Source organism: Ceratotherium simum, chromosome 11 (genome assembly GCF_057802395.1).
Source record: "Ceratotherium simum simum isolate JZ-2026a chromosome 11, ASM5780239v1, whole genome shotgun sequence".
NCBI lineage: Eukaryota > Metazoa > Chordata > Mammalia > Perissodactyla > Rhinocerotidae > Ceratotherium > Ceratotherium simum.
In genome coordinates, this window is record NC_141910.1 from 38,634,810 (window position 1) to 38,658,393 (window position 23,584).

Here is a 23,584-nt window from a genome sequence, read left to right on the forward strand (position 1 = left end):
TGCTGGGGCACACAACCCCAGCAGGACAGTTTACAGAATAAATTACAGGTCTCCTGTCCCCATAACTGACTCACTAGGCGCTCAAAATATTCAACAGGTTCTTGACAGGAGACAAAACAGGGTTCCAGATTGTCAGTCAAATGACTGATTTGGGGCCAGCCTGGAATCACTCCAGGTGCCCAAACAGATTAACAGAAACCAGAAACCAGGACGGCCAAGAGAAGGCACCTCACTTGGGGTTGCCAGGGTGATCAGGCCTGGAAACCAGAGGAGAGCTCCCAGGGGTGGAATGTGGACTCTCCAAAACCAGAAAAACAAGACTGTTAGGCTAATGACTGACCCAGGGGCTCACAGTGCCCCTGAAACCAGAGGAGAGAAAAATTCTGCTAAAGAGGATGAAAAAGAGAGAGACAGAGAAGGAAAAGAGGGAAGCTTTAAGAAAGTTGGTCAGACTGGAGGGCGTTGGCTTCCAGGCCTCCACCTGACTTCCCGAGCACTGCAGTCCGAAACAAAGGTTTGGCTGTGGCGGCTTATGTACACATCCAGGCAGCCAGGCCAGTCCGGCGCCTGGCCTGTCCAATCTTCAACTGAGACTCAAGGAAGTCCCATCCCATCTGGGTTGGCAGAAATGTTACCGGCACTTTGGGTTCTTGTCGTCCCCCAGGATAGAAATCAAGAGAGACAACAAACGGGAGTAGAAAAGTAAAAGTTTACTACCTTGTGCACAAAGGAGGCACAAGGGAGCTGCTGCGGAAAGGGGCAGGTGACCAGCTCATTAGGGAGCGGGATTGTGGGGCTTTTTATTACGAAAAGGCTGGGGAGGGCTGCCTTGTCATGGCATGTAGAGGTGGGGTTTTTCTTGCGCTTGCGGTGTTGTTCGACATGCCACCACATGCGTTGCATGTATCATTAGCATGCTAGCTCTCCACCCCTGGGTGTGATTTTCACTATGGTAATGGGGCTAGGGTCAACTTCAGACGACTGCTGGGTGCTAGGGGGTATGTGTAAGCCCAGGAACGGCCCAAGGCTGCGGAATGTGGATCTTGGTGGCCTCTATCTGATTCTCCTAGCTTGCCGATTGGTTAGGGGCCTTATCTTGTTAGGCCAGGGGCCTTACCAATGACCCTATCTCGTTAGGCTGGTTCCTGCCTCAAAAGAATAATTGTTTAAGTAGAATAAATTGTAGCTTATGGAAAAACTATGTTGTCCTTGTTTTTCTTATTTTGTGATGGACAAGTGCAAACTTTGATTCAAGTTCTGGTGTTGGGGAACCATTGATTATCTAATCCCTTCTATTTACAGGTGAAGAAATTAAGATGCAGACAGACTGTATGACTCGCTCATTGCCTCATGCTTTAGTGACATAGCCAGTGCTCTCCATAGTTCTTGCTGGTGGAGTTACAATTTCTTGTAATTCATCTTCACTCAGCATAGTGTGATGGGAAAGTCTTGGGCCAATAGACATGGGTTTGAACCCCAGATCAGCAACTTCTAAGCTTCACAGTCTTGGGTAAATTATTCAACCTCTTTCGATGGATCTCACCTTTTTCATCTGTTACACTTACTTCACAGAGTTTTTATGAAGATTAAATAAAATACATTTTAAAATTCTAATTTATTTTACTTAAATTTAAATAAAATTTAATTAAATATAAATTCAAAAAATTAAATTAAATAGCAATATACAAACCACCTACCAGTGGTAACAGGCTCCTCTTGTAAAGATTGGTCAGCTTCCTCCCCAGCAAAGAGCTTTGCATAGTGAGTCCTATGTCATTGATAAAAGTTGGTATTGTTAACATTATCATTATTATAATAACAATTACTATTAAGTATCAGGACAATGGGGTTTACTCTCTACTTTTACAGAACTAAAGGGAACTTCTCAAATTATTCTTTACAAAACAAGAATGATCTGCTTAGAGGTAATTTTTCTATTCTCAGTTATCCCAAGAGGCAGCTAGAAACTTCTCTCACTAAATAAGAAATAAATATTATTATTATTATTATTTTTAAAGATTTTATTTATTTATTTTTCCCCCCAAAGCCCCAGTAGATAGTTGTATGTCATAGCTGCACATCCCTCTAGTTGCTGTATGTGGGACGTGGCCTCAGCATGGCTGGAGAAGCGGTGCGTCGGTGCACGCCTGGGATCCAAACCTGGGCCGCCAGCAGCGGAGCGCACGCACTTAACCGCTAAGCCACGGGGCTGGCCCAAGAAAGAAATATTAGTTCTTTTTTTTGTTTGTTTATTGCAGTAACATTGGTTTATAACATTGTATAAATTTCAGGTGTACATCATTATACTTCTGTTTCTGCATGGATTACATCATGTTCTCATGTTCACCACCCAAATACTAATTACCATCCATCACCACTCACACGAGCCTAATTATCCCTTTCGCCCCCCTCCCTCCCCTCTTCCCCTCTGGTAACCACCAGTCCAATCTGTCTCTGTATGTTTGTTTGTTGTTGTTGTTATCTACTACTTAATGAGTGAGATCATATGGTATTTGACTTTCTCCCTCTGACTTATTTCACTTTGCATAATACCCTCAAGGTCCATCCATGTTGTCACAAATGGCTGGATTTCATCGTTTCTTATGGCTGAGTAGTGTTCCATCGCGTATCTATACCACATCTTCTTTATCCATTCATCCCTTGATGGGCACTTAAGTTGCTTCCAAGTCTTGGCTATTGTGAATAAGGCTGCAATGAACACAGGGGTGCGTGTATCTTTACGCATTGGTGTTTTCACGTTCTTTGAATAGATACCCAACAGTGGAATAGCTGGATCGTATGGTAGTTCTATCCTTAATTTTCTGAGGAATCTCCATACTGTTTTCCATAGTGGCTGCACCAGTTTGCACTCCCACCAGCAGTGTATGCGAGTTCCCTTCTCTCCACATCCTCTCCAACACATGTTGTTTCCTGTCTTGTTAATTATAGCCATTCTGACAGGCGTGAGGTGATATCTCATTGTAGTTTTGATTTGCATTTCCCTGATAGTTAATGATGCTGAACATCTTCTCATGTGCCTGTTGGCCATCTGTATATCTTCTCTGGAGAAATGTCTGTTCAAGTCTTTTGCCCATTTTTTAATTGGGTTGTTAGTTTTTTTGATGTTGAGATGCATGAGTTCTTTATATATTTTGGAGATTAACCCCTTATGAGATGTATGGTTTGCAAATATCTTCTCCCAATTGTTAGGTTGTCTTTTTGTTTTGTTAATGGTTCCCTTTGTTGTGCAGAAGCTTTTTAATTTGATGTAGTCCCATCTTTTATTTTTTTAAAGTGGCTTTTTCTTTTTGAGGAAGATTGGCCCCGAGCTAACATCTATTGCCAATCTTCCTCCTTTTTTCCTTCTTTTTTTCTCCCCAAAGCCCCAGTAGATAGTTGTGTGTCATAGTTGTACATCCTTCTACTTGCTCTTTGTGGGATGCCGCCTCAGCATGGCTTGATGGGTGGTGAGTAGGTCTGCACCCAGGATCGGAACAGGTGAACCCTGGGCCACCAAGCAGAGCACGTGAACTTAACCGCTACAGCACCGGGCTGGCCCCCTTAGTTCTCTTTGACAGTAAACACTGAGTAGGAAGAGAGCAGAAGCAGCAGAGTATAATAATATCTACCATGATATCCTTTTTGTTTCTATTTCCTCTAGTTCAACTTTTTAAAATATATTTGTTTAATTTGAATGATAGGATCATGAGGACAAAGACTCTTAGCTCTTCTAGGTTCTATTTAATGATAGTACCCGTACTTGAATCATAATTGATCACTGGGAAGTCCTTAATTCCTAACTGCTTTAAATTGGGGAAAATGATCTAAATATGGGGAGAACCACAGATTGTATACATTCTAGTCATAGATGTTAGTCATGTCCTTATCTACCCTTTATGACCAAGAATGAGAAATGATGGAACTAAATCTTCAAGAGAAGTGACTTTGGTTTGTTGGAATGTTTTAACAAGAATAGTGGTCATCTTTGGTTATTTGCTAAATATAAAAAAGATTCTATAATCTTATAGAAGAGGAAACAAAGTAAACAAACCTACTCTCTGAATTTCACACTTGAAAGTACACTTTATTAAGCAAAGTCATAGTCCAATATGTGAAATATTTTGTAAGCTATCTCGAAAATTATCTTCATATTTTCTAGAAATTGGAGATCTTTGTATGCCAGTTAATCATGCAGAGTCCCAGAATATGCATATGCTGACTTTCTGATACGGAGCCTTTCCAAGGCACACTTTATTATTGTAAGGGAGGAAAAATATCTTTTCCCTCTGCTCTTTTATGTTCTTGACTGAGTCTCCTGTAACAAAAGACAGATTTAACATGAGACTAGCATACAAATTTATTTAATGTAAGTTTTATGTGACATGGGAACCTTCGTAAGGAAATGAAGACCAAAGAAACGGTTAAGCCTGAGTGTTTTTATGCTAGGTTTGATGAAGAGTGGAAAGTCGTGAAAAGATATAATAGGACACAGGGTACAAGGTAATTAGTAAACTGGGGAAACTCAGCAAAGCTAAAATTCATTTAGATTCCTCTCCGTGTCCCTTGGTACTCGGAGGTAAGGATGCTCCTTTCCTTCTGGTACAGGGAGGGCATAAACTCTCACAAGAGAGTTTTATGACCTGCTTCAGGGGAAGGTCAGCAAGTTCTTTCTGCCCATGACATTTCTCAAGTTCCTTCAGCTTGAAATATTCAATATGCCAAGATGGCATATTTTGGGGTAGCGTGTCCCAAACCCCATCATTATCATGCAGTATTAGTTCTCTTCACAGAAGTACCTATGTTATTTGACTATACAAATCCTTTGTCACAACAAGCAGCATACTTGTTTTGGGGGGTGTTTATAATCTACAGCCAGGATCAGCAAACTTTGTCCCAGGTCAAATCCAGCCCAATACATGTTTCTGTAAATAAAGTTCTATTGAAACACAGCCACTTTCATTTGTTTATGTGGCTGCTTGCCACAACAGAAGAGTTGAGAGACAGAGACCACATGGCCCTCAAAGCCTAAAATATTTACTCTCTGGCCCTTTACAGATAAAGGGTGTCAACACTTGATCTACAGAATAAAGAGCAATAGCTAAATATGTTAACGGATCATTACCAAAAAAGTTATCACTCCAAAAGCTTTAAAGGATGCTACTCTAAATCTATACACCTTTTTACCAGAAAGGCAATTGTCTTTGCTAAAAAGGTAGAGTTCCACTTTCCTAAGTTTAAGGAGCCATCAAAATGAAAGTCATAATTAAAATGGAGGCACTCTACTCCTTATAAGCAATAAATAAAACCGTTTTCGGCTTTGGCCATGTTGCATTAGTGAGGATGCCATACAAAAGGGACTGTTCTACAAGGTTATAAAACTGTGGCTCTTGAAAAGAGAAAATCAACTATGGGCATTTTTCTGTAGCTGGATTTTGATAAAATTTTAATTACTTACAACGTTTTAAAGTTATGTTCTATTAATAAGTCTTCCCGATTGTTATGGGAGGGTAGCAGATGGGATTATATAATAAAGTGGCCTTGATCAATTTATATCCATCGATATCATATAATTCAGCCCATATAAATGGAGTACTTAGCAAAGCTTCCTCCTCACTCCAGCCACACCAACATCCCAGCAGATCCCAGCAGCTGCTCAAGAAAACTATTAATTAATCAGATAATAAATACATTCATTTATACACATAACTACTAAATAAATACGTAAATAGTAAATCCCTGGTGCTACTTACCCTAAGCAGGTGGCATAGAGGGGCCCATGTGAAAAGTAACTCAGGGCAGAAAATTGGGAGTATTCTTCTCTTGTGAATTTCATCTCAAGTTCATATCTTTTGAAATATGTTAAAATGAAAATTATTAAACATAAAACAGATTTGAAAGAAAAAATAAACCCAAAGCTACATTAACACATTTTTATTCTTTTTTTCTTTTAGATTAATGAGATATAAAATACACACTGAACCACTTTTAGGTGTATAACTTGATAAATTTTGACAAATGTACACAGTTATGTAACCACCACCACAATCATGACAACAGTTCCATCACTCCCCAAAGTTCCCTCATGCCCTTTTGTAGTCAATCCCCCCTACCCAGACCCACCCCTGGCAACAACTGATCTGCTGTCACTATAATTTTGCCTTTTCTCAAATTTCAGATAAATGGAATCATATAGTATGTAGTCTTGTGTGTCTTTATTTTGGTGAGGAGGATTGGCCCTGAGCTAATATCTGTACCAATCTTCCTCTATTTTGTATGTGGGACGCTGCCACAGCATGGCTTAGGAGCAGTGTATAGGTTTGCTCCCAGGATCCGAACCTTCGAACTCCGGGCCAGTGAAGCAGAGCACACGAGCTTAACCACTAGGCCACTGGGCCGGCCCCTGTATCTGTCTTTTTTCATTTAGCATAATGCTTTTGAGATTCACCCATGTTGTTGCATGAATTATTAGTTTGTTCCTTTTTATTGCTAAATAGCATTCATCGTATGGATGTGGTTTATCTTTTCACCAGTTGATGGACTTTTGGGGCGTTTCCAATTTTGGACTATCATAATTAAAGCTCTTATACACATTCATGTACAGACTTTTGTGTGGACATTTGTTTTCATTTCTCTTGAGTAAATATTGAGGAGCAGAATTGCTGGGTCATAAAGTTAGTATAATATTTAGGTATTTAAGAAACTGCCAAACTGTTTTCTACAGCAGCTGGACCTTTTTACCTTCCCATGAGCAATGTGTGAGTGTTTCATTTGCTCCACATTATTGCTGACAATTGGAATGCCAGTCTTTGTAGCTTGTCATACTAGTGAGTTGTAGCAGTATTACAATCTGCATTTCCTCAACGACTGATAACTTTCAGCATTGGTGCTTACTTGTCATTTGTATATCTTCCTTGGTGAAATGCTCATTCAGTTTTTCAATATTTTATCCATTTTTAAAATGTGTCTATTATAAACACAAGTCTTTTATCAGATACGTTTTGCACAAGGCTTGACTTTTCATTTTCTTAACAGTGTCTCTTGAAGAGCAGAAGTTTTTAACTCTTATCTGAGCTTTGCCTAACCCAAGGTCACTCCAATGTTTTCATCTAGAAATTTTAGTTTTAGCTCTTACAGTTAAGTCTGTGATTCATTTCGAGTTAATCTTTGTGTGGCATGAGATAAGGGAGTCAAGGTAGCTATTTTGGTTTTTTTTTTGCATATAGCTATGCATTTGTTCCAGAACCATTTGTTGAAAAGACTTTCCTTTCCCCATTGAATTTACTGTCAGCTTTGTGAAAAATCAAGTGACCATATAGGTATTAACATAGTTACATAGTCTATTTCTGGACTCTCTATTGTGTTCCACTGATATACATATATATATATAGCCTGACACCAAAAGCACATTAGCTTAGTTACTGTAGCTTTACAGTAATTCTTGTAATCAGGTAGTATGAATCCTCCAACTTAATCCTCCTTATCAAAGTTGTTTTGACTATTCTAGGTCTATTTGAATTTCTATATAAATTTTAGAATCAGCTTATCAAATTCTACAAAAAAATGGCTGCTAAGCACTTTGATAGGGTTTCATTTTATCTATAAATCAATTTAGGGATAACTGACATCTTAACCATATTGAATCTTTCATCCAAGAACATGGTATCTCTCTTCATTTATTTAGATCTTTAATTTCTCTCAACATGGTTTGTAGTTTTCTGTGTTCAGGTCTTGCACATATTTCATTAAATTTATCTCCAAGTGTTTCATGGTTTTTGATGCTATTGTAAATGTTATTGATTTCTTCAATTTTCAGTTGTTTGTTCCTAGTATATAGAAATACAAATATTTTGCTACATTGACCTTGTATCCTATAACCTTGCTAAGCTTGTTAATTGTAGTATCTTATTTATAGATTCCTTATCATTTTCTACTTACACATGCATGTCATCTGCAAATAAAGTTTTATGTGTCTTTCTTTCCATTTTTTAAAATGTCCTGTTTTATTTCTTGTTTTTTGTTTCCTTTTTTGTCTTGTTGCATTGGCTAAAATCTCCAGTCAATATTGAATACAGGTGGTAAGAAGAGACATTCTCACTTTGTTCGGTGTTATTAGAGGGGAAGTATTCAGTCTTTTACCATTAAGTATGCTGTTAATTATCCTTTATCAGGTTGAGCAAGTCCCTTTTATTTGTAGTTTGCTGAGAATTTCTATCATGAATGTGTCCTGAATTTTCTCAAATGCTTTTTCTGAATATAATGAGATAAAATGGTTTTTTTTTTTTTTACTCCTAGTGTTGAATTACATTGATTGATTTTCAAATGTTTCCTCTAAGGTATCAATTTCATTGGCATAAAATTTTTCCTAAGATTCCTTTTTTTTTTAAATGTCTGTAGGATCTGTGGTGATATCTCCCCTTTCATTTCTGATATTGATAATTTCCATGTTTGTTTTTTTTCTGATAAGTCTGGTTAAAGTTTATCAATTTTATTCATATTTTCTAAGAACCAGCTTTTGATTTGATTGATTTTTCTATTTTCAGTTTTCTATTTCATTGATTTCTATTCTCATCCTTATTGTTTCCTTCCTTTCTTGCACTTGCAACTACTTCTTAAATTGGAAAGTTAATTTGACCTTTCCTTCTTTCTAATATAAGTGTTTAAAACTATAAATTTCCTTCTAAGTACTGCCTTAGCTGCAGCCCACACATTTTGGTATGTTGTGATTTTCATTTTCATTCCGTTCAAGATATTTTCTAATTTCTCTTGTAATTTATTCTTTGGCACATGGGTTATTGAGAAATGTGTTGTTCTTACCTTTCTGTTACTGATTTCTAGGTTAATTCTGCTGTGGTCAGAGAATATCCCTTGTATGATTTCAATTCCCCTTAAATTTAGTGAGACTTTTAAGAAGCAGGGGTACCTTTTCTTTGCTCACTTTCCCCTTCTGCTTGTTGGATACAGATGAAAATAAGGCCTTGGGTGATGATGTAGCTACAAGATGGGAAAAGTCCCAGACTTGAATCACCACACAGAAGAGAGAAGCACACTTACCTGGAACACCCATCCTGGTCTATACATGAGCAAGAAAAAACTTCTGTTGTTTGAACCATTGCAGGTTTGGTTCTGTTTGTTAGAGCAGTTTAGCTTATCCTGATTAAAACGCCACTTCTCTCTTTAAGGCTCCCTTTTCCCCTCCACTACCCTGAAAGTGAGTTTTCATAAAACATGTAATCTCTATTTTAGTTCATACTATGCAAAGCATACCCAGCACATCTATTCAACTATTTTCACGTGTTCTATTAACAGACAAAAACTTCATATGAATATAAAGAAACACATATGAAGTTTATTACATCAACCAAGGTTCTTTTTGTAAAATACATTTTTATTGAAGTATAGCATACATACACAAATGTGCAAAATATCTATCTATATATACATTATATATAATACATATGTCTGCAGAAATTTACAAAGCTGTCTACGTCTGGGGCATTCTCTTCCTTTCCATTCTTTCTTTCTTACTTGCTATTTTTGGAGCCCTAGTAACTGAGGAAGTCAAGAAAACAAGAGATAAAAGGGCACCCAGAATGTGTCACAGAGAGGCGCTTCCAAGAAGGTTGAACTCAAGGCTAGAAAGCCAAAGCTGGTCCTTCATGATCGCTGACATGCAGCTCAATTCTTCTGCCACACTCCTCCAGTGCCACCTTCTCCCATTTTTTAAGGGAAAGAGGATATAATACACGTAGGGAAGAATGTAAAGACAGAAGCTACATCGTCTCCTTTCCCAGAGCAAACGCAAGACTCCAGGGCTGCCGCTAGCCCATATGGCATCTTTGGTAATTTTAAAAAACTCCCCCAAAAGGACTCCTTCCTCAAATCATTTTACTTCCACTTGTCAGATATTTGTTGCAATATAACTACACTAACTTTATTAGTAAGAACACTTTCCTGCCACTTGCTGGAAACTGGTGATAAGTCCCCATTTCCTGTGATGTGAATAGCATCCTTTTGCATGTGGCACTGTTCTGCTCTGTCCAGTCTACATGCTGCACTTGGCCTCAGGCTGTTGGCCAAGTTGTAGTTTTGATATTTTTTTAATGCATTGGGGTTATTTTTTAAAATACTTTTTTATTGAAGAATCACATACATACAGGATAAAAAAAGGGAGATGTACCTAAGAAGAATAACAAAAACAAGAATAAACTATCAGTTTGCACAGGAAGAAATGTAAGAATGTTCAGAATTTCAAAAACACATAAATGATGCAAAAAAACCATAAACATAAACACACACCTGAAATTTGCATGTACCTATAGGAATAGTGTCAAAGTGAAAATTCCAAATAAGTTGAGTTATACACAAGAGATAGGGCCAATAAGAACTTTGCTTCCTATTTTATGCTGATGGAAAAGAAAATGATACTGAAAATCTAAGACTATTTCTGGGTGGCCCACTGTAAGTTATACACAAGTGTGGAGTGGGGTGCCGGCTACAACATCAGAAAGGATGAATGCCATTCCAATTTTTGGAAGAGGTAAAAGATGGTGACAACTTGATACTGATCCCGGAAAGGCCCTAAAATAGATCCTTATTATAATGATAATGTTTTTTAAGCCTTTAGGAAAGAACATAGTTCACTGTGAATCAGCAGATTTGACTTAATTTCATGAATATTTGGGGGCAGTTACTTGACTAACATTTGGGAAACGCAGGACTTCAGCAAGGAATGTAAGATCCTATGATATCCTTACAGATAACCCTGGAGAGAAATGGGCGGAGAGAGGGATCAGTAAATTGCTGAAATTCTTACCTAAGTGTTGACTAATACGGTCAATCTGTACCACAATGAAGTTTCTGAGGCCTTCTACAAGCCGTTGTCCTCAGACTTGTTTCATTCAATATAGAAAGTTTACATATCAAACTTTGGAGTGATCAGAAAGAAAAAGATGGCAAATATATCTTAGATGAATCCAAAAACATCTGAAAAGTTAATGAATCTTACACAAGAAAACTTAATAAGAATATATAAAGGTCCTGCAAAGTAGGTTAAACAAAACACCAACTGCACAAGTGCTGGATGGGGAAAGAATGCTTAACAGCAGAAAAAGCTAACCTCAGAGGACTCAAACAGTATCATGTGGGTGTCAAAAAAAGCTAGTCCAATATCTGGCTGTTAAATAGAAGAAGAGTATTAACTAGAACAAAGGACATGACAGTTTTGACACCTATAAATGTTCAGTTCTGGGTTGTATACTTTAAGAAAGAGAAAACTAGAGCATTTGGAGAAAAGGGTCTTGGATGGTAGACAATTGAAGCCATGATATATGATGAGTGAAATGGCTGGGGATAGGAAAGAGGAGATGCTGGGAGTCATCACAATAGCTGTGGTTAAATGTTTGGCCCCAAGAGTTAGTAAGACAAAGGAAGGGAAGAAACAGAGAACCAACTAGGACGGCAGAGCTGCCCCAAGATGGAAGTAGATTCTGGCCCCTGGAGAGTGAGACTGGAGGTTGCTAGACCACCTGGTATTCAGGTTTACTCCAACTTTGAGATTCCATAAATATAAAGATCTGTCCAGCTATAAAATTTATTACACTATCTTTGAAGAACACACAACTGACAATTCTTCAGAACTACTATGTTGAAACTTAGGAGGATGTAAAACTACAAATCATTCAGAGTTTGCCTTATTGGCCACTCTTTCGTCTCTCAAATGGACAAACATTTGTGTTGTACCCCCCCCACCTCTCCGGATTTTTGATATAATTGAAATGTGTGTGTTGTTTTTTGATGTGAAATCAGTCAAGAAAATGTAGTTTACTTTGGCTTTTTTTTCCCAGTGTTAAAGCAATCAGCACTGATGTGCAAATTTCTGGTGGTGAAAGACATTTCACTAGTATAGTGTAGTACACCATTATACTATAATAGGGGACATTCCATCTGACCTGCCAGACTCATGCATGTCCCACCTTGAAAAAGCCCAAAGCCCTAAAAAAATTCTATATAAAATTGTATATATACGTGTATTTATATGTGTGTGTGTGTGTATATATACGTATACACATACCCAATATAAACATGGGTTATTATAAAGGAATTCCTTCCTTTTCAAAGACAATTTTACACAGCCAGTCTTCCAGGTGCATTTAACTTATGGTTTTATTTGTATAATTTAGGTTTTCCCTAACTACCTAGAAATGTGTGGCATGAACCTAACTCTAACCAAGCCCAATTTTGTCTTAGCTAAAGGTATGTCTCAATGCATTACAAGCCAGCTCCGGGCATAATTACCACATAGCTGAGATCCCCATAAGTCCATTTCAACATTCATTCTCAGAGATTATACAAAACATGAACCCACGCCACACACTAAAGAAACATGCTATTCCATGTAACTACATCATGGAATTATCCAGAGATCAAAAAATGAAAGGAAAGTTTTCCCTAAAGGAAATTACTTACTGTCAAAATTTTTGCTATACTACCTCCTAGAATATTTACATCAATTTTCTTTGGAAAAGCGAGAATTAACCTTGGCATACCTTTGTGCTCAAGGACCAAATATGTGTTCCTTTTTTCTTACCATACTTTCTTGCACCTTTCAATCTCAGAGTGGAAATATAACCTCTCAGAAGGAATGTGCACAGTTACAGCCATTCACTACTCCGAGTATTTAAAAGCAAATTAACAAACGGAATTATAACAACAGGTACAAGAGGGGAGCTACCTAGGTGATGTGACGTTGTCCCAAAGCACTATTTTTTGGCCACTGGGAAACATATCTATGAGAAAACACTTGCAAGAAATTCACTACTTTTTATATTCCTAAACATAGGTCTTTGAAGTCATCTAAATTAAGTGAAGAAGTGTCTAATTTAAGAGCGTTATTCAGATATGTATTCATGTAGAACAAGCCAGTTACAAATCTACTTCTCTATATATTAACTATAAACACCATAGCTCATTTCAGAAGAGATCTGGGCATCATAAAAACCAGAACCACAAGATGCTCTTATACAACATTTGGAAATTCAGTAACTTCTGATTTAAATGGTGCTTTCAGGAGAAGGAAACAATAATGACAGATTAAAGCCTGCCTTTAACCATGAGTCCCTGGAATAAAACCAAAAGTACTGCCAAGAAGCCACAGGTGTTTATTACACGGACAGAGAAAAGTATGACCTTGCAGGGTGCTGTGACAGTTCTTCTCTGCCTCCTTAAATAGATGGGGTAAGATTAAAGGTTAATAGCAGCATGAATACTATAATTACATAATGTTGGGCTCATTTTTCTTTCAGGTTTACGAAAAAACCTTTTTGTCCTTGTACTTTTAGGGGCTTGGAAGGTCTGCCAGCCACTGCCTTTCTTGTTACCAGAGCTCTCACAGGTTTCCAAACGGACGTGCCCAAGACTGCCATCTGGTGGAAATGCTAGAAATTGAAATGATTTTTGTAAGTGATTAAGTCAGTTATCTACTAAAAAGATATGAATTAAAAACATATTAGAGGAAAACAGTTTATTCGTTAACAGCAACAATAAATATAAAATAACAAGGAATAAACTTAAGAAATATGCAGAACATATGGAGAAAACTACAAAATTTTACTGGGGGCATTTAAAAACACGTTTATATAAATAGAAAGATGTAGCATTTTCCTGGAATGGAAACTCATCTCTGCTAAAGAGATCAATGACCCCCAAATTAATCTACACATATAACTCAACATTAACAGGATTTTTATTTGGCAGGGAAATCTTGGCCAAGTTATTCAAAAGTTCATCTGGAAGAATAAATATTCAATTTTTGTTAACACAGACTAATAAGGGAGCACTTTCCCTACCAGATAATAAAATGTATAATAAAACTATGATGATTAAGATGACATACTAATACACAATATAAAGCAATGAAATAGAATGCCCATAAAAATACAAGCATATACACGAATATATCATAAAAGGACATTTTCAAATAAATGAGAAAAGACTGGCTGATGTATTAGCTGGTGTGAGAGATAATGGAAAATATTAGATCTTTGCCCGTAGTAATTCCCCAAATAAGTTCCACTTGTATTATATATTTATAATAAAAAAGGCCCAAGTCATAAAAGAAAATATATGTAAATATTTACTTACTCAGAATGTGAAAAGACTGTCTATGTACACAACTGAAGGTGGAAACTGTTAAAGAAAATGACAAAATTCTAAAACTTTTGAATGTAAAAAACTAAGACACTTCTCAAAACTCAGCAAATTAAGCACCTAAAATCTTTGCAGTTTACTGTATATAAATTTTACTTCAATATTTTTTTAAAAAGTAAAACAAAAAATAAATTCCACTATATTTGACTTAAAACAACAGTATAGGGCCGGCTCCGTGGCTTAGCGGTTAAGTGTGCGCGCTCTGATGCTGGCGGCCCGGGTTCGGATCCCGGGAGCGCCCCGAGGCACCACTTCTCCGTCCAACGTGAGGCCGAGTCCCACGTACAGCAACTAGAAGGATGTGAACCTATGACATACAACTATCTACTGGGGCTTTGGGGGGAAAAACTGAATAAATAAAATCTTAAAAAAAAAAAAAAAAAAAAAAAACAACAGTATATGAAGGGTAAAAGCGAGTGTTTTTGACCAAGAAGAGCCATCCAATACTGTTCAGATCAGAGCATCTCAGCTCTCTCTAGTGCCTCTCCAACCATAGTGAGTAGAAAGTCTTTATTCTGTCTGTAGGAAAAGCTGGCATAGAAACAAAATGTTATTGTGTAAGAAAAAGCACAGAAACAGAGTAGCATGACATAAGATTTGGGGGGAAAAAAACCTATGCAATTGAGCTTGTAGTTTTTCAGGAATTAGGTCATTTCATTATTGTTAGATGTGCTTTGTTCTTAGTCCCATCCCTCAACATCTTTATTTAAACAAACAAATAGCACTGAAAGGCAAGTGGTGAACTGGGGAATTCATGACATGTAACAAAATAATGGTTAATTTCCTAAATATATAAAGAGCTCTCACAAACCAATAAGAAAAATGATAAGTGCGTTAATAGAAAATAAGCAACATACGTGAACAGGCTTTAAGAAAAGACATATAATTTAGCCAAAATATGAGAAAAAAATGTTTAACCTCACTTATAATCAAATAATTGAGAATTAAGAAAATATCATAAATTACAGTATTTTACCCACCAGATTGGCAGTGTGCAACACTGGCGAGAAAGCAGAAAACAAGGGCATTTTTGCATACTGTTGGGATTATAAATTGGCACCCTCTTCTTGGAAGGCAATTCAGGACCACTTCATTTAGTTTCTGTGTTTTATTCTTTAATCCAAAATTTTTATAAAAAATTCAAACATAAGAAAATCACAGAAAAGACATAAGACACCTTTACCTACTACCCAGATATAACAGATGTTAACATTTTGATATCTTTATTTTTTTGTGGTGGGGGAGAAAATAAATATCTCACTTCCCAAAGCTTCTGAAAAAGTAACCACTGTCCTAAATTAACGTTTATTATTTCTATGCATGTTTTATACATACTATGTATCTATAAATTACGTCATATGACATATAAAGTATATGTCATAATTATGTATAATTAAGAAAAAATGCCAACTAAACTATTAAGCAATTCTTTAATAACACAGGATTATTTATACCTTTTGTAATAGGTTTTTTTTTTTTTTTGTGAGGAGATCAGCCCTGTGCTAACATCTGCCAATCCTCCTCTTTTTTCACTGAGGAAGACTGGCCCTGGGCTAACATCCGTGTCCATCCTCCTCCACTTTATATGGGACGCCACCACAGCATGGCCTGACAAGCGGTTCATCAGTGTGCCCCCGGGATCCGAACCGGCGAACCCCGGGCTGTGGCAGCGCAGTGTGCGCACTTAACCCCTTGCGCCACTGGGCTGGCCCCCTGTAATAGGTTTTTAAGATAGACTTTTAAAAAATCTTGTTGTTTCTGTTTTGCTTACGGTAACTTTGCTTTTACGTTAAATCAGTGTAATCATTTTGAAGTCTTTTTTTTTTTTTTGTGAGGAATATCAGCGCTGTGCTAACCAATCCTCCTCCTTTTTTGCTGAGGGAGACCGGCCCTGGGCTACCATCCGTGCCCACCCTCTTCTACTTTATATGGGACGCTGCCACAGCATGGCTTGACAAGCAGTTCATCAGTGCGCACCTGGGATCCGAACCTGTGAACCCTGGGCCACCGAAGCGGAACATGCGCACTTAACCGCTGCACCACTGGGCCGGCCCCCTTTGAAGACATTTTAAACAGCATTTAAACTTAACCCATGTAGTCCCAACAGTGTACAAAACCCAAAGTATGCAATTGAAATATGCATAGCTATGACCACACTGGTGCAACTATGCCATGACAGCTGCCTAGCCAATGGCAACTGTAAGATGCCACTGACCTAAGATGCTTCTCAATTTCAAAGATATTAAAATATGAAAAGTGCATTTTGGAATAAATTTTGGCGATTTAAGCTTCTACAAAATGATATCCTTTTGGACCCTGCTGATTCTCTCAGCATTATGTTTTCAAATTATTTAAAGATGGCTCACTGTCTAAGGAAGCAAAGCCAGGAGCAACTAGTGACTGCTGGAGCACAGGACTTTCTTCTCAGTCCAGCCTCTCCTCCATCTCACTAAGTGCCCCACATAAAAATTGTGTTTATGCTAAAGGGTACTGGTAGGTAGCGTTATTCCTCTGTGGTAACATCTGCCTTAAATCAGGAAGAGTCTAGAGACAGTCACTTCAAAGGCCCAGGAATTTACATACTTATCATCTGGGACTAGGGTGATGCAAGTGAGGCACACTTGCCTTGGTGACAAAATTTAAGGGGTTTCAAAAAATTCAGTCATCAGGATAAACACTTTAATGCAACATTTAAAAGAATCAAAACTAACGCAAAAACCATGATGAACAAAATATCAAAATTTTAAATAAAGACAGAATCATGATTATTGAATTTTCCTTTTGCCTCAGGCTCCAACAAAATGTGGCAGGGCACTGTTACTGGTCCCACCTTACAGGGGAAGGAGAGCAGTCAGCGTGATCAACGGGGTACCTCACTACAGTTTAAAATGTAAATGTACAAGAGGAACACACAAGGTAATTTTCATAGGTAGGGTGAACAATTTTCAATATTAGACCCCAAAATGGATGCAGGCTGCTAAGAATTAGACAATGTGGGTTATTAATTGTATTTTTATTAAAAGGAACTAGGTTTATATAAGATGAAGACAATGCACGCCTGCCAGGTATCAGCATTTATGCGGCTCCAGTAATTAAAATGGTGTGATAGTTGCATAGGATCAGACAATAGAACTGAATTTAGAAACTAGAAATGGGTCATATATACAGAGGAAATTGGTATTTGACAGGATTAGCATGGTACTGACACAATTAGCTAGCTGTATGGAAAAAAATTAGATTCCTTATTTCATACTATATATAACACTCAATTCAAGATGGATTAAAACCCTAAATATGTGTGCTTGGGAGAAGGGAAGAAGCCTTTAAAACCACTGAAAGAAAGCAAAGAATATATGAACTTGAGATGGTGATGATTTCTTAAACAAGACAATAGCACAAACCATAAAGAAAAAGATTTATAAATAACAAAACACTCCATACACAGAGTAAAAAAAAAAAAAAAAAAAGACCAGGTTATAACAAAGGATTAGTATCTAGACTATATAAAAAATTACGAATAGGGCCGGCCCTGTGGCTTGGTGGTTAAGTGCGCGCGCTGCGATGCTGGTGGCCCCGGTTCGGATCCCGGGTGCGCATCGAGGCACCGCTTCTCCGTTCATCCTGAGGCCGAGTCCCACATACAGCAACTAGAAGGATGTGCAGCTACGACATACAACTATCCACTGGGGCTTTGGGGGGAAAAAAAATAAAATAAATAAAATCTTTAAAAAAAAAAAATTACGAATAAATGAGAAAAAGACAAACCCAAAAGGAAAATGGGCAAGGGAATATGAGCATTCAATTCAGAGAAGAGGAAACTCAAACGGCCAACACATATAGGAAAAGATGGTCATCTCACATGTAATCAGAAATGCAAATTAAATGAGATGCTATTTCACATTTATCTGACTGCTAAATTTAAAGTCTGACAATATCAAGGTTATTCAGGATGGGGAGGGACAAAGGAACATGAATTTTTGTAGTTTTAGTGCAAGTGTAACTCAGTACACCTTTAGTATAACGCATTTACAGTATTAACTTGGAGATATGTGTACCCTATAACCCAGCAATTTTATTTCTAGGCAAATGCTAGAGAAACAGTACACGTGCTTAAGGGACACACGCCTGGATGCCCATTTCATCAGTTTTTTAATAGTAAAAAGTTGCAAATAATCTAAATATCACTTAATAGGGAAATGGATACATACAGTATGGTGTAGTCACACAAAGGAATACTATGCCAGTTTATTTATTTGGTTCAACCATTAGCTTGTTTTATAGGATGTATTACTTCTACATCCTAACCATTAGGATAACATTCTTTCCTCCCCACAATACCCCCTGCAAAATCAAAAATAACCAAACATGGCAGGGGGATGTGTGGGGGAGGGATAATGAGGTGACTCACCTCTTATGGTAGGTGATATGTGACTCTTGTTCCAAGCCCACTTCCCCTTCCCCACCTTCTAAGTATAACTAAATCACAATACTTGGGAAGATCACTAAATCAAAACCTGTAAATATGGTGCATAACTCAGCCAAACACTGTTAACTTATTGAGTTTCCCTTCTTGTAAAAAAGTTTCTAGTTTCATTTGCCTAGTCACATATATACTCTGAGCCTAGTGATTTTCAAACTTTTACAAAGTCAAAAAATCTTTATTCAAATGAAATCTTAGATGGAATCCCAACAAGTAACAGAAAAAAGCAGAACTGCTCTGGAGGTTGACAGTTGGTACCCTGGTAACCTCCTCTGGTAATTATAACATTTTAGAGAGTTTTAACTACATGAGAATTCTTAAGACTATTAGTTTGTTTTCGAGTATACGTAATTTTATTTATTTTTATTTTTTTGAGGAAGATTGGCCGTGAGCTAACATCTGTTGCCAATCTTCCTCTTTTTCTTTTTTCTCCCCAGAGCCCCAGAACATAGTTGCATATCCTAGTTGCAGGTCCTTCTAGTTCCTCTATGTGGGACGCCACCGAAGCAAAATGCTCAAACTTAACTGCTACACTACTGGGCCGGCCCCTACATAATTTTAAAATGTGAAGTCTTCATGAAAAGCTTTGCAGGTTCCTAAAGAACCTATAACAATTAAATTCAGTAACTTTCAATTCAGGAGTATGCTTCAATAGCATCAAAGTGCTATAATAATTATAACCAGTCTTACCTAAGATCAATTTTCTTTTTGTGAGGAAGATTAGATAATGTGGGATTATATAATCCCACATATAAAACAGATTATCTTCCTGTTTTATATGTGGGAAACCACCACACATAGCTTGATAAGCAGTGCCTATGTCTGCACCCAGGATTCGAACCTGCGAACCCTGAGCCGCTGAAGTGCAGTGCGCGAACTTAACCACTACGCCACCAGGCCAGCCCCCTAAGATCAATTTTAATAGCAAATATTAAATATAAATATTTAAAATAAGCTTTATACTGTATGAACTTATAAAAAGCATATTCATAGGCAAAATCTCATGAAAATAAGCTTCATGTCTTCAAGAGTTAGGAAAAAAACCCAAACCTTTGACTCTACCCCTATATAAAAGTTACGGTTCTTTATTGCCCCACTAGAGTTGTGGATTCTAAGAGATGGAAGAAATAATAACTAACCTCCTAAAACCAAGATTTTGGACCCCTCACTCCTGAATTAGAAAAGCATGGCTACCGGCCACATGTGAGTGGGAAACAATGTACATAGCTAATAGAAGTGTTTGCCAGGTAGAATAAAACTGAAACAGAAAATAAGGGAGAGAAGACACCTTAGCCAGGAAAGCTAACAAGTGAGAATTGGTGGTGATGCTACCTGAGAAGCAACTTATTCTGTATCAGTAGCTACAGTCTTACTTCTAGACCACAACATAACATACGTAAATCACCAAGACAATGGGCAAAAATAAACACTTGCTTATAGCACTTTCATTAAGGCTCACAGAATAATTCCCCAAGTCGAACAGAAAAAAATCTTAAAGCAATTGAGCATAAAAAATGACAATGCAAATTGTTGTAATGCCCACTAAGAATTTATCTGCAAAAGCAAGTAACTCTCAGAATTACCTTGAAATGAAATCGTTAACTTAAATTCTGGTCTTCACAATTACTATATTAGCATTTGACTGTCTTACAAATACAATGCATTTTCTGCACATTGTATGTTCCATTGTTTAATATGGGAAAAAAAATCACAATACGCTATTTTTCACTAAATACTATTTAGCTACCCAAAACATGTTCTAAGATCTTTATCAAATGCTTTCCCTTACTAAACCAGATTAATTTCAAAAGTTGGAAATGTGAATTTGACATGACATTTAAAAATGCAATCTGAATTCAAGATGAATAAAATTTGGCTAGCAAAAGAAATTTAATGGACACCTTCAGGTTAATTTCAATGACTGGGGCCGAATAAAAACTCAGTTTAACTCAAGCCACATATATTGACGGTCTGCTTCAATTGTGCACTATGCAAGGTTTTAAAAAACACACAATTTGTTTTCTGCGTGACTAATTTGTTGTTTGGAAACAAAAACTTGGTTTATAATGTCAGAATACTTATTTACGCATGGTCTCATGCCATCAAATATTTCAGGTAGCTGTTTGGAATATAAACTAGAGAGGCTCTTTCTAATTTCTGGCTCAAATGTTGGGCTAATATTATTACAGAAACATTTCGCCCCGACTGATACTACTTCCCTTGTTACTACAAGCCATTTTGAAGCCTGGCTAGAAAAGAAGGACCTCAAGGGGCCTGGCAGCACCATCATTTTCATATAGGAAGACCAATTCATTATAACTTTTATCAATGACAGTGCAACTCCCCAAGTATTACTGCATTTAGCAACGAAGAAATGACTCTTGGTCTTAAGCTGTACTCAGGTTAATAAACTAATGGTGCAGAAGCTGGAAAGCATTTGTTGCTTAGATTGTTTCTTCTTCAAAATGAGATCTTTAAAAATAAATCTCAGAAAATATGCAACTTAATGTTTCTCTATCTGCTACATTAATAAAGGAGCCCAAATAAACTAAGCTTTTAGATAGGTATGTTAATGTTTTGTATACTGGCAACCTTCATCTTACATGTTTTTAATTTTGCTATGGTTTCTTATGAGGACTCAAGTGTCTAGTTAGGTGGTTGGAGAGTGCCTGATAGCACTGTGAAAAGACATCAAAACTCATCTGAATCCCGCACATCTGAAAATAAAGCTGACTTAAGAAAGGACTTAAGGAGAAATCAGTTGCTGTCACTTTTGGCTATCCAAACACATTTAAACCCCCAAACTCAAGTAATCTTAAGTAAATATTATAATTAACAAGCCTCATAATTGGGCAAGAAACATGTGACAGAAATTATGAGTGCCTTTTATTTTTTCTAACACCTCCATGGTAACTTCCCCCAAGCCTGTTCAATGTTCAGAAAATTGAAAAACCTAACAAAAAAACTTCAGCATAAAGCCCTGATCCAGTTAATTGTCATTAAAAAAGAAAAGTCCTGTCTATCTGACCAACCTGATGTGATATCTCAGTTGTGGTAAAATTATTTTACTTAAAATATGAATTTAAAAATTCAGTGTAGAAGTGTGAGACCTTTTCAAAGAAATAACATAAATCTACAGTAATTGAGGACATCTTAAAAAATTAAAATGATCTGAATATATGCCATATGAAAATCAAACTCTATTGTTATGTTTAACCTTAAATCATGAGTTTCCCAAGCTGAAACCCATCACAGAAATATTCTGGGAGAAAAAAGTACAATATTAAAGATTCCACCTTGTTCCTCTTGCTTTCTAAGTTTCAGTAACAGTGACCATGTAGCCACCACCTCTCCCCTCAAGTAAATTTTATGTCAGATGTGTATGTGTTCAGATCCATTAACTATTATACTGTGATATTTGGAATAAATGCACACTATGAAGCTGTCCAAAAGGACAGGGGCAGCAATTCTGAAAGTCTGGGGGTCCCAGAAAGCCTTTCAAGGAGGCCCACGAAATGAAAACTATTTTCTTTTTTTTTTAATTATTTTTTATTTATTTATTTTTTTCCCCCCAGAGCCCCAGTAGATAGTTGTATGTCATAGTTGCACATCCTTCTAGTTGCTGTATGTGGGACGCGGCCTCAGCATGGCCGGCGAAGCGGTGCGTCGGTGCGCGCCCGGGATCCAAACCCGGGCCGCCAGTAGCGGAGCGCACGCACTTAACCGCTAAGCCACGGGGCCGGCCTGAAAACTATTTTCTTAACATTACTAATAGTTAAGTCTTTTTCAACGTATTGACATTTGCACTGGTTGTGCAAAAGAAAATGTGAATAAAACTGCAGGCACCTTAGCATGAATCAAGACAGTAGCGCCAAACTAAATTAAAAAAACAAGGAAAAAAAAGCCAGTTTCAGTTAACAACGTCCTTCATTAGGCAATAAAAAATTAATTTTATTACACCTCTATCCTCGAGTACACATCTTTTTGATATCCTATATGGTGAAATGGGAAGTACTGGTTCCATAGCACGTGAAGTGTTATGGCTGTCTCTTATGCTATTATTTGAGATGTGCCACTCAATGAACTAGCCACTTTTCATGCAACACCATTTTTACTTGAAAGAATGACTGACAGACTATGGTTATTCAGCAGACATTTTCTCTGAAATAAATGAAGTAACCCTGTCACTTAAGGAAAACAACTGACAATATTTGTTGCCAATGGTAAAATTTCACCTTTCAAGTGAAAATTACAATTTTGAAAAATGTGTATCCATCACGGTCAGCTTGACAGCTTCCCAATACTTAAGACTTTTCTGATGAGATCAGCTATATCAAAAAAATTTTTAAACATTGCATAATAACATAACTATATTCTAAAGAATTATATAATTCAGTGAGCCAGTATTTTCCAAATGACCAATGCATGATGTTACAAAATCATGCAAAAGTAGATCCATTCAAACTGCAAGGTAGATCAAATGGATTGTAATGTAACAGACTGCAAAGTTGATTGATAAAAGTTTCAGATTCCACACTAAATAACCTTCAAGAAACTACCAGTTCTGAAGTTCTGATAATGTATCAAAGAGCTATATCCACAATTATCTGAAGCTTTTAAAATATTCTTTTCCAAATACATATCTGTGTGAGGCCAGATTTCTTCGTACACGTCCAAGTGCCACACTGCAACAAGATCAAATGCAGAAGCAGATACAAGAATCCAGCCCAACGTTAAAGGATTTACAAAAATGAAAACCAGTGCTACCTGTCACATAAAATTTTTTAGATTTGGAAAATAATTATTTTTCATAAAACAATGCTATTTATGTTAACAGGTAATGGTTTTATTCTTTTAATGAATTAGTATGTAAAATTTCTTGGTTTTAATTTCTAATAC